This window comes from Venturia canescens, chromosome 8 (genome assembly GCF_019457755.1).
Source record: "Venturia canescens isolate UGA chromosome 8, ASM1945775v1, whole genome shotgun sequence".
NCBI classification, from domain to species: Eukaryota; Metazoa; Arthropoda; class Insecta; order Hymenoptera; family Ichneumonidae; genus Venturia; species Venturia canescens.
This window is the reverse complement of record NC_057428.1, coordinates 16,535,610-16,547,727: the sequence shown is the minus strand read 5'-3', so window position 1 is coordinate 16,547,727 and position 12,118 is coordinate 16,535,610. Positions and strand designations below refer to the sequence as shown.

The following is a 12,118-nucleotide window of genomic DNA, read 5'->3' as shown; positions in this document are numbered from 1 at the left end:
AATTTTCATTTAATTTTGAAAACTCATCGGAATTGATCGAAACACTTGGCATCATCGATTTTCCTCTTTCCGAATATAATAATTACGTGAAATTCTACTCATCAGCAAACTGAGTCTTCAAAAATGATCGGAAGTGATTTGCAATGTAAAATGTGTACTAATATGTGAACTCATTGACAATGAGTACAAAAAGTCCGGAGGAATTTTGATCAGGGTGTTGTTCGAAGTGCAACTGTTATCGATCTATGAAAGTAATAAATATAAAGATCTACCGTCCTGTGTTTTCGAACTGGAGTTCGGCGTTTGTCACATTTTTCTTATTTTCGCTTCTGGACTGACAAGGACGCAATGATCGTTGAGAGTGCTGGTCGTAAAACAACGATAAAATCATTCAACAAAACGAAAACCGAGATTTCTTGGCTCGTTGAAATGTCGTAGCTATAAGTGACACTTTAACGAAATGGGGAAAATTCATAGTGAAAAACTTGAGACATTTTCCGGATAAAAATATAGCGAATGCATTACTAAAGATTTTATGCAGAACTGCGATAACTGGAAAAACGCTTTTTAAACTCAAAGCCAACTTTAAAAAGCCATAAAAATATTTCATCACTGTTTATCATGCAGAAATTGAATAATCAAGTATATATTTTGAGATATCATAACTGTTAAAACTAAAATTTCGATCAGTTGTAAATTCTGGAATGTTTTCATTAGTTCCAGGAGATCGAGGCCGTGTAGGAAAAAATTTAGGTAATCAATTTGAGGATTGATCTTCGACGGAGACGGCATGAAAATCACTTGAAAAGCGTGAGTATTTCAACCATATTCAGGTCAAAACTCAACGTGACTTATTTTCAAATCATATCGATCGAATAATAATATTATCGAACGATACGAAAGTTACAGTAAGTGGGGGAAAGAGTAAGTGGGGAAAACCTGAACGCACTCATACCAAAAGCTCCCATAAAAAATTTTATTCTAAATAAAAATGGAAAAGAGTACAAACGATTCTCATACATTCATGAATTATCGTGGACACATTTCCCAGACAAAAGCGAAAATTCTTCAGCAAAAGGAAAAAAACTAAACGGAAGTGCAGTTGTAAAAAATAGCAGAGGAATGCTTTTTCGTTCCTAGCTATATATACCGAGTTTTTACGAGCCCATTTCATCACGTTAACCCTGCTTCACTAATTTCCTTATTCCCATGTATACCTCGGAAAGCTCTTGGAAGTTTAACCCACAAAAAGTTTTTGGAACTTTTTGGTCGATGTCAGTCAGGTCTCGCAGGATATCATTGAAAATGATTTATCACGACGTAATGATTTTATTGACCCGGGGATGTGCTTCTGAAATACAGATTTCGTTACCCTCGCAGTGTAACTTGAAACTAACATTACGATTGAAAAAATGTACCCCGAATTATTCCTCAAAGGCTTCGGGAAAAATCGATATCTGAATGATTGGGCGGTCACGCTCTGCAGACGAAGGTCTTTGGAAATAAATAAGTCGAGGCTTTTATGATCAGCCTAGTTCAAACTTAATCAAGATTGAATTTTTTAAATAACTTTCCATCAGTATTCCATTTCCGATCGTAGGAAGTCGCGCTAGCTGATCAGTCGATAGAAAAAGTTGACGTGAATCTAATGAAAAACGAAAATTCCAACTTTAACTATTGAAATTTGGAAATATGCTTGGAATATATAGCGTGCGTCTACTCCCAGAAATATTATAGGAGTCTAGTTGTCGAGAAAACAATTGACGAAAATCACATTTTTTGAAGGGTTATACATAGGCTCTTATGGCAGGCACACATCCCGTGCGACGATTGGATTTAATGGATTTAATGAAATAGAATCCTGCCAACTTTGAAAGGCCAAAAACGAGAATAGGAAAATAGAATGTTTTTAGGTGTCAATGATGTCTTGAGAAAGCCTTGTTACCATTGAAAATCACTTGGGAATGGAAAAAGAAAAACACCTATTCGACGATAACGAGTAATAACGCCATAAACAGTGGAAGGTTTGACAACACCATGAGCCAGCTGGTTTAAGAGGATGGATCAGTCGGTATATCGCGACCATTAGTGCGAGAGAGACAGTTGCAAATTTCGAAATCGAAATTCTTTGACAAAGTTTGACCGATTAAAAAAAGGCTCTGTCAGTCGATTTTTGCCATCGTTCTGCGTAGGCTGACAGAGCCTTTTTTTAATCGATCAAACTGTGTCAAAGAATTTCGATTTCAAAAATTCTAAGTGAGGTTAGTCGACTGATCCATGCTCTTAAAATATAGATGTACATACGCATATAAATAGAAAATGGCTGTTGTCACATTCTGCTTGACGATTTTACTCCGAAAGTATTTTAACAGTTATCATAATATTATAAATTTATCAATCTCAACAAATAAGTTCCACATAATTTTAATAATTGGGAGAATAAATTTTGATCGTTTCTTTAATCATCAAAAGAGCAAAAAAGTTCAGTTGCATTTTTGAATCACAGGTAACGCAACATCTTCCTCAATCCTGGTACGAGAATCTGTTCTTTTTTCCGCATCCCCCGAGAATTCTGCATATGTGCTATGCTGTGTTTCTTGAAAATTCGAGAAGCTACGCTTCTTTGGCTGTTGTTTGACTTTGGCTCCCCTCACCTGCCATTTTCTCTTTGAAGCGTTCAATGCTCTGCTGGATTTCTCTTTTGTCGTATCCATTGTTCGATATTGCCTGTTTGAGGTGCTCTAGTTCGCCGTTTAAGGAGCCCGGTTGAGGAATGGTCAGGGCTCCGTATACGAGAGACTGACGGTTTTTTGAATGACTGGCAGGAGGTACGATTTAGGTTATCTCTTCGTATGTGTTCGATCTCCCTAGACTCGATGGCTTGGACAAATATCGTGTTTTCCTCGGACCAATACGTTCAAGCACAGCCCAGGCAAAGGTCCAAAGGGATTTAGTCGTTTCAGTCGATATTCGTCGTGAGCTTTATGTTAGCACGTTGTGGGTTAAGGAAACTGAGGAATCGAGAAAAGGCATCCCGACCACGGCTCCAGACGAGAAAACTATTTTGTCGACGCAGCAGAACCAGGTGGAAACGAGTAGCGGGCGGTACCAGCATTCTGTTAACAAAATGTACGGATTGAAAATTGGGAGGGGATCGAGATTAGTACACGGATGGACGGACATCAACGATGTATCATACATGGCCACATTTTCCGCTCAGCATTAGCAAAACCGAAGAGAGAAACTGGACATTCGAGTGCTGGCCAACCCCGACGAGTGAGTTTCCCAGAAAACTTGCAAGAAGAGTTGCGAGAATAAATTTTAATCGTCTTCGATCATGAAAAGAGCAAAAAGTTCAGTTGCTCTTTAGAATCACAAGTAACGTGTGATCTTCCTCAAGATAATTCATTCATTTGTTTTTCGCCAAGCAGCGGGGAGTTTCTTGAGATGAACGGATATTGGGAAAGGGTGAATAGATAAAAATACACCCCAAAAACGAGGAACGAGGTTAAGAGGTCACGAGATTATTTAAAATGGTACTTACGCCAGTAATCAGACGGCTTTGTTTTTAACCTCCTCGATAGTACAACCCGTAACTCAAGATTTCGCTAACTTACAATCGAGACAACAAGCAAGAGTCCAGAAAGTCCAGATAATACCTGCTCGAACACTCGAGTTATGGAGCAGTGCGATTATCCTTCTTGAAAATCCACCTGTTCATTGTGAATAGAAATCCTTTGAGCTTGGAAGAAAATGCTCGCAGATCGATGTACTTGGCTCGAGGAATGAGAATAAGTGGGATGGAGACGATAGCTTTTCTTCTTACAGGTCTTTCCGAAATCCTCATCTATCCGTACGATAAATACGATAGTTTCGACACCGAAGTTCCAAAGTTTTAGTACCACTTAGAACCAACGAAGTACATCCATAAATATTCATACTCCGAATATCCCAGTCGTTTCCTAAGTATCAGTAGGGATATTCGAAGTGTTACTTCTCGGTCAAATATATTTCTTCGAAAGGTCACTGAAGTTCCCTGCAATTGAAAAAAAAACAAAAATAATACAAAATTGGTCTCAATGATTTTCATCTATCGATAATTGTGTATTCCTTTTCTGCATTTTCACTGCACTTTAGTGATTGTCGAGGAACGTGTGACGAATGGATCGACGGATTTCAAGGTTATAAATTGTTTTCGTACAAATTTTCTATCACATTTCATTCTATTGCTGAATGAGGCTACGTTATTTGTGGAAACTTGCATTCATCCTTGACATTCATTTCGGGATGAGAATAAATATTTGACCTACTGTAGAAACGGAAGGTTTGTTGGCGTAAGTGATTGTTTTTTTGTGAAACACTTACGACTATAGGAAAAACAACTGACCGAGTACGAGATTTCTCGAAGTAGTATTGACGAGGTCAAAAAAGCAGGCCACAGCTTTCACGTCCATTTTACGATCTAGTTTTCGAATTTTTTCCACTCTAGGGGCGAGGAAGATTTAAATAAACTCCTCTTTCTGTCTCTCTGTTTGTATATAACGCAAAGATGCCCCTCATTCGATTAACTGCACTCGTGTAAAAAACAATTTCATTTATAATTTTTTTTGTTGTGCCTCGAAACGGGGTGTTAATTAAATATTTGGCATCCACAGAAAAGGGCTTTTATGAATTCATAGTATCATAAATCGTCGCACCAGCAATGCTTTGAATATGAAAAATATTTATCCTCTTGGAAAGAAAAGCACGCAAGATATCGAACAAATAACGAGCCTCGGGCGCGTCCGACTCGGCGCGAAATGTCACGTGATATACACGCTTTGTAGAACGAATACGAAATAAAGTATGTGAGAAAAGAAAAATAAAAATTTACGGTTGGACGCACAATGGAAGGGAATTCCGTTAAAGTGTTTTCGCGTTATCGCAAAGTTCGAAATCGCAGCTGGGATTGTTCATCGTATCGAAATAATATCACATTCGAATTCGAGTGCATAACTTTCGCCCTGGGTCCTTTCTCGACACACAATTGTCGTATATGGAACGTGACAAGAGTGCACTTAAGTACACATAAGCTGTTCCAGTTTTCAAAGTCTCTCTTGGGAGCCATGAGAGATCACATTTCTAAAGAGTAACACCATTGTGCTATACTCATCTGATTCCTCTTTCGTTTTATTTTATTTTCGAGACTTTCGAATAATCGATCCACCTCCATGTTTTCCTCTCCTGACAATCTCATCCGTTCTGGATTCGAAAATAGCAAGAATTACGATATCTCGAGTCATATAATCTGTCTACGGATTAGAAATTATTTGAATTTTCTAGTCTTTTCACCGATTTTCGGTAGCTAAACGATCGTACAATCTTCTAGAAGATTTTTCTCATGATTGGGAAACGCACAAATTCATTTAGTTTAGAATTTGAGTAGAAAATGAGGTGCAAACCTTTCGCTGTCTCGTGTTATAATAAAATAGGTCAGGGTTTGTGGGTTCAAGATATTTGCAGTTCGAGATGACACTTTTTGAAAATTGTCTCATCTGCCATTGGTCGACGACCAGAACGAACACACGGATTATGCTCTTTTATTCCCTTCCTTTGTTCCAGTTTCCTCGGGACAATGGCAAACAAGTGGATACACATAAAAATCTTGGCGTCGTTCGTCGTTCAAGACTGTATTTGTACTCTCGAAAAACTACTCTTCAAAAGGGAATTATACGAAGAAATTTTGTAGGTTTTCGAGAGTACGCTTCACCGGCAAATACAGCGTACATTTTCTTCGATGGCATCGGTCAAAATTCGTACCGGAACGTGCTGTTCAACGAGATACCATGTAAGAGTGGAGTGCCCTAACAGGATTTTAATCCATGATTCACTTCCGCCCTGAATAGTAAAAAATATTGTAATACTAATGACAGTTAGAAAACGAAAAAAATAGTGGCGTTCGGGTGTGTAAATAGAGAGTACCATGTGTAAGATCAACCGAAATATGAATAATGAAACTTGTACGATTAAGCTTTGATGTAACGAATTTAAATGTAAAAGTCGTGATTTGATAGTGGTTCATATGAAATATAATGAAACGGTTTTCTTCTATGGATTGTTATAACATTAAGAGAAATTTATTCCTTAAAAATGTTGTATCGACGTGTCTGAAATTTAGGTGTGAATAACAGTCGTGTGTGTAAAGAAAAAAAATGTGAGTCTGCCTCTCCAGCGAAAATGAAACGACTCAATCACACTTATAGGCAGCTTTGAAAATTGTCATTTTCTTTACGTGGTAAATCCTAAATCGATTATACTCTCCTTCTGTAGAACTTCCTGTCTATTTTAAAATTTTTTATTTATAAAATATTGATCAAAACATGAATGTAATTTTCAGTTCTTTCGTACGATTAATGGAATCGATGGTTTGCTTATACTATCGATAATCAAAGTGAGCAATTTGTGATTTTATTGCCGAAGAAAATTCGTCAGAGAACGATGTATACGAGAGGTTAAAATGGGCTCGCTGGTTCGAGTCTCGAGAGGACCACACACGTGTTGCGTATTTATATGGTAATTATGTTCAAACATAAACTAGGGTAAAACCTCCAGAGTAAAATGGAAATACTCAATTGCATGTAAAAATAGGAATGAAAAATAATAAATAGGAAGAAAGATAAAAAAATATTCTGACCTACTATTGAGTTACTGAGTGCGTTGAACGAACGGGAGTTGGAATTATTGAAGATTTAATTGAGTGGATCATGGCATAAGAGCGCCCCTGCCTCTTCCGCCCAATGAAACGACGATAATTCGAACGTGTGGATTAATGAGTAAGAGAAAAAAGTTCTTGATAGCACATACATATATCACGTGTAATTATAAGTTAATATATTTGACATATACTTTTACGAATTTCCCGAAAATTTTTGGGCGTCGACTCACGTAAATGTACCATCTATGCTATTCAGTAACTCTATAAAAATTAATTAACAGTGAACGGACGATACAAATTGTTACTGTAATGTGATAGATAAAAATTATACTAATCAATGCATAACCGACTCGCTTGCATTCCTCGTCTACTGCACTGATTCACGACACCATTAATTTTTTTTTTGTTTTTTTTTCAATCTGTTTCATCATGTAAAGCGATTATGTAAATTCTGCGAAAAGTTTGAATAAACACAAGATGAGAAAAAAAATGGAAAACTTGATTGATGTCGATGGCCATGTAAAACCTCGCACGGACCTCCCCGCCAAACTGCTGCCGACACAAATATGAACGTCAATGACAAATGGTCAACAATATAATGATCGAATATTAGCGAAGCAATTACGTGTTTTCTACGACCACATATTAACTTGGAACATTTATTTAGATTTATTCGATTACTCGTGTCCAATTGGGAGACAATCAGTTGAGAGGAATCGATTTTAGCCACCACGCGCAATCTACTTTCCTTCATTTTTCAGTCACACACGTACGTATATAATGTAACATGACAATGTACCTTATTTTCGATAGTGAATTCTCTATACTCATTAATAACGAATCGCAACTCGAGCAACCTTTGGCATTTCGTCAATGTTGGATGACAGACGGTGGGTAAAGTTTTGTGACTCGTTAGTCCACAGTCAAAATGCAGGAATGGAGCAATTTTGATGACGCTGAATCGAATGGTGCAATTTTTTTTGCGATCAACCTCCGGCAACATGAAAAAATAAGGGTGGAGAAATAAAAATGCGTATAAATAAAAAACTATTAAATAGATTGCCAAATATTTGTGTCGCCGTTTTCAGGCGTTTTGCAGGAATTGAGAAATTGACGAAAAAATAACTTTCGATTACACACGCTTCAGCAGGGTCCAATCAAACTTTCCAGAAAAATGGTCTTTTTTAATTTATTGTTCGAGTATGGAAAAATAAGTGCGGTTGAACATTAACAAAATACGGATTGAGAACCTCTTTTGTGTGCGACAATATTTACATATCTTTCATCTTTTTTTTCATCCCCAGTGGTGCTCGATGTACCAAATTTTGTCTTAAAAACCATTATTCTCACGTGTTTTTCAATTAGCAGAACTTAATAGGGTGCTTACGTATTTTTGGCATCCGAAAGCGTTGCTACAAGTATTTTTCGAATCGAATCAATAGTTTTTGAGTTATACGCGTTTTACACTATCAAGCCTTATCTTTTCAATGTTGCCGGGGGCTGATGGCAAAAAAATGTACACCGTTCGATTCAACTTCGCCAAATTAGTCTTAGAACAAGTTTGCAGATTTCTGCTCGAAAGTTGCTTCATTCCTGCATTTTGACTGGACTACGTATACTAAACGTTGCGAAGCGTAAGTTTCGTGGTCTCGCAGATTCGACGATGGAAAAATGTCTACCGATAAAAAAGAAATGATGCTCATCGATGCGTCAAATATTGCAGCGTTCGATCACGATGAAGTTTGTACGGGCGAAGGTGTTGTGACGTTTTCGATCAAGTCGAAAGGTCAACGTCTTCTTTCATTCGCTCTTTACACCTTTTTTTGCTCCTAGCGATCAAAGGTTCAAGTTCGAAGGGATTCTCGTCCTTGTAGAACATTGTCCTCCTACGGAGGCAAAATAATGTGGACGCCGAACTCGTCCAACGTTTTATGGGTGGTAGACGTAAAATTAAATAGACTTGACGTTTTACGAGATCGTAAATATTGATGTCTCCATTTCGCTATCCGGAGGCGATACTGTAGCTTCCTTCCAGCGAATATGAAAGCTGAAAAAAATATCCGACGAGACAGTTGAAAAACACTTGGCCGACGAGGGGAAAAATTTCAGACGCGAAATAGAACCTTCGAGGTCAGAGACCGGGGAATCGAACGGATCCTTCTGAAACTGTAAGACAGCTCCTACAAACTTTTTTTTCTATGTACATTATGTATATCCGCAAGCGAAAGAAGTTTGGCCGCATATCATTCTAGAATCAGTGAACCAATTCCGACCAACTTTTTACATGAAGAAAGCTCATGATTCACACTCGGTTGTAGGCTTTAAAATATTCTAGCATATTCTTTTTTACGAAATTGTGGAACGGAAGCTCAATTTTTAAACATATTTGCAAAAATTCACGAGCTATTGGAAAATCAAAATAAACAGTGACCTGTCGGATGGAAAATTACTTGAAAAGAAAGGCAATGAGCAGTAACCGGGATTCTCAAATTTTGGCTTTATAAAACATCAGTTACAGATATTCTAAATATTTATGAAAAATTTGATAATTCGATTATTGTTGATTATTGTAGTGAATTCTAGTTAAAAACTGCTGCCGTTGATGGGAAAAATTATAAAGAATATAAAAAATTAACTCTAAGGATGGTTGTTATTTATGTCTGCGAAAATTTTGCACGTCTTTTCGAGCGGTTTCGTTTTATTACCTTTTCATTTGTGAAAATATTTGAAGGCTACAGAAACCCTAGAATTATGCGTTACATTATTAACAGTTTTAATGTTATGGTCATTTTTTCATTGACCAAGACGCATAATCTTTGTGGCCTACTTTGCAGTAAAGCTTAACCAGAGATTGTAATCTCTTTGGTGGCGATATTTCACCCCGCGCTAAATATACGCGTATGGAAAATGAGAACTAGGTGTAATTAAGAATGCAGCGAGCGTTTTTGTTCGAGCGATGTATAATTTTTGTTAATTCTCTACGTCGCGACATGTAAATATTTGCATAATAAATTGACGCGTGAAATTCAAGCATGCGGGAGCTATTCCGGACGTACGAATGTTAAATATGGAAAAAATAAAAATACAATTTCTCTATCTGATGAAAAATTTAATTCTGAGGCAATTTTTTTCATTCCTGTAGCTCTCTAAAGTTTAGAGAAATATTGTTTTGGAAGGGATGCATGGAAATGAAAAAAGGTTACCCCCGCAAATTCTGCAATGGAGAAAATATATTTTTCTCCATACCGGTACCGTTGTTACATTCTTCCCCCACGAATATAACGATAGTACGCTGGACGATATTTTTCTGACATTTTTCCGAACATCAATATTACTTTCTGTTATAATAGAAGCAGACAATAGTGTCGGTTGGAGTATTTTTTCACTGCATACCTTCCCTAGTTGTTGTAAAATCGATACGTGTGTAATAAGGAAAATAAAATCGTGTTTTTTTTTTTCACCGAGACTGAGTAAAATCGATAAAAAATCGGGCTCTTTTATTCCACATGTGAAAACCTAATGAATAAAAAACAAGCTAATTCGTAATTGAAGAGAATCAGTAGAAAAAAATAATTCTAAGTGTCTTATGTAATTTTCGGAATGAGATGTTTCCATGTTTGACATTGAATGCATTTCAATTTTAGCTCATTCATTTTTGACGCCACCCACATTGTTCGCGTCCCTGAAAAGTTTCATTCAACACCCCATTCTGGTGGATTTCCATATTCACCACCGACCTTCCTGCATTTTTTCATTTCTTTTAATTCTACATTTTTTATCGTCCCCAACTTTTTATCTTTCGATTCCGGTGTCCATGCTTGATCTTAGGCTTCTCGTGGAACATCCAAGCTGAACAACTCCCTTGTTTCTGGCAACTTACCCCTGCAGGGCTCAACTTTTCTCGGCAGGATGAGCCTCGAGATAATTGACTTCACTATGGTCCCTCGTTCAGCGGAATATATCACGTGGATATAATCCTCAAAAGCTTTTATAACTTCGTCTACGTGAGTTTATTAATTATCATCTTCAAACATTTTTTCCATCGGATCTACGTCGTAATTTCGAAAAATTCAACCAAACTATAAAAATAGATATTAAATCTATTTTACGATTCGCATTTTTTTAATTTAGTATAAATGAATTATCGAATTCTCAAAACAACTACGGCGCTGTAAGGTCTTTTGGAATTGGAAAAGTGATGAAAATTGCAGCCATATGCTCAAGTCAATGTACACAAACGAGAGCCGTAAAATTAGGTGGAAAAGCTGACGTTTTTACAGGTGACATTCTCTTCAATTGGGATTAGGATTATCTCAGGACGAGATATATACGCTGCGATGTGAAAGGCTTCATGGGTAATGTTGCTAAGTAATTCGATGCAGGTAGTACTCAAGTGGGACAACATTCCTGCCATCGCATGTGTGTGCACTATTTCAAAGCGCCCAGAATTGTATTTTGGTACGAAATCCTTTTGGTGGATAAAAATTCGAGGCTGTTGAGGCACTGAGTTTTCCAGGGAATCAACGGCTCCATTTAAAATCAGAGAAAATGAATTCCGAGTTGACTTAACTCACTCACTCACTGCAAAACATTGAATTGCTAATTACTGAAATCCAGAAGTGCTGGAAATGAACAGAACTAATTAACGAACAATCGTAACATTGAATCACATAAAAATGGGGGATTTAGCACACGAAGCGGAGCACAATTCGCCATCATTTCATTTCTAATTATTATTGAACGAATTCAATGGCTTGTAAACGCTGAATGCATGATTTACGATTTTTAAAATTAAATTCCCAGTGCAACGTGAAGAATCTATAGCAATAAAATTTTCAATAACTCTTATCCATTCCATCTTGAAATATATTTCGTAATAAAAGATACAGCATCCTGTTCGTCATGCTGGATCCTGAGATATTGGATTCGTTATAGTATGGAGAAGCAAGTGCAATATTCCAGCATGATCTCTACTCGCAGCTGCACCTCCAGCTTTTATGTTTAGTAAGCGCTTCGAATATGTGATTCTTGAGCCATTTATGAATCTCTATTCCTACTCGTTCTTCTAGAAAGTCTACGAACCAACTGTGTTTGTCTCTTTAAAACACTCGTTAATAAAAATCGTTATCGAAATGTGTTACACTCACGGACCTACTCAGCATCCGTTAGATCGGTTAATATTTACGTAGGTTGATTGAAAAAAAAACATCACTGATCGAAAAGGTAAGATAAAATCGATTACGTAAAACCTTAATTACAAACCTCTAGGAATAGCGAACTCTAATGTATTTTTACTGCAAGCCCAGAAATAAAATCTAAGGTCTGATTATGATTGTCACTCTAGTTTAAGGTAGTTCGATAGCTGAGCGCCGTATAAAAAATAAGCTGCAGTCACCGTCCTGTGTGAACGTTATTCGTTGGTTA

At 37.1% G+C, this 12,118-nt stretch overlaps 1 protein-coding gene across 3 annotated transcripts in view; it reads left to right on the top strand.

Moving 5' to 3' along the window:
- The window catches only part of LOC122415396 (allatostatin-A receptor-like), a 37,633-nt gene extending 30,437 nt beyond the window's left edge, over window positions 1-7,196 (top strand). For 2 of the 3 annotated variants that reach the window (XM_043427498.1, XM_043427496.1), the window contains exons 6-7: window positions 718-810; window positions 5,602-7,196. The gene's annotated coding sequence lies outside the window, so the exon portion shown is untranslated. The remainder of the gene's footprint in view (window positions 1-717; window positions 811-5,601) is intronic. The other variant, XM_043427497.1, reaches the window with a different exon arrangement.
- Window positions 7,197-12,118: the final 4,922 nt, after the last annotated feature.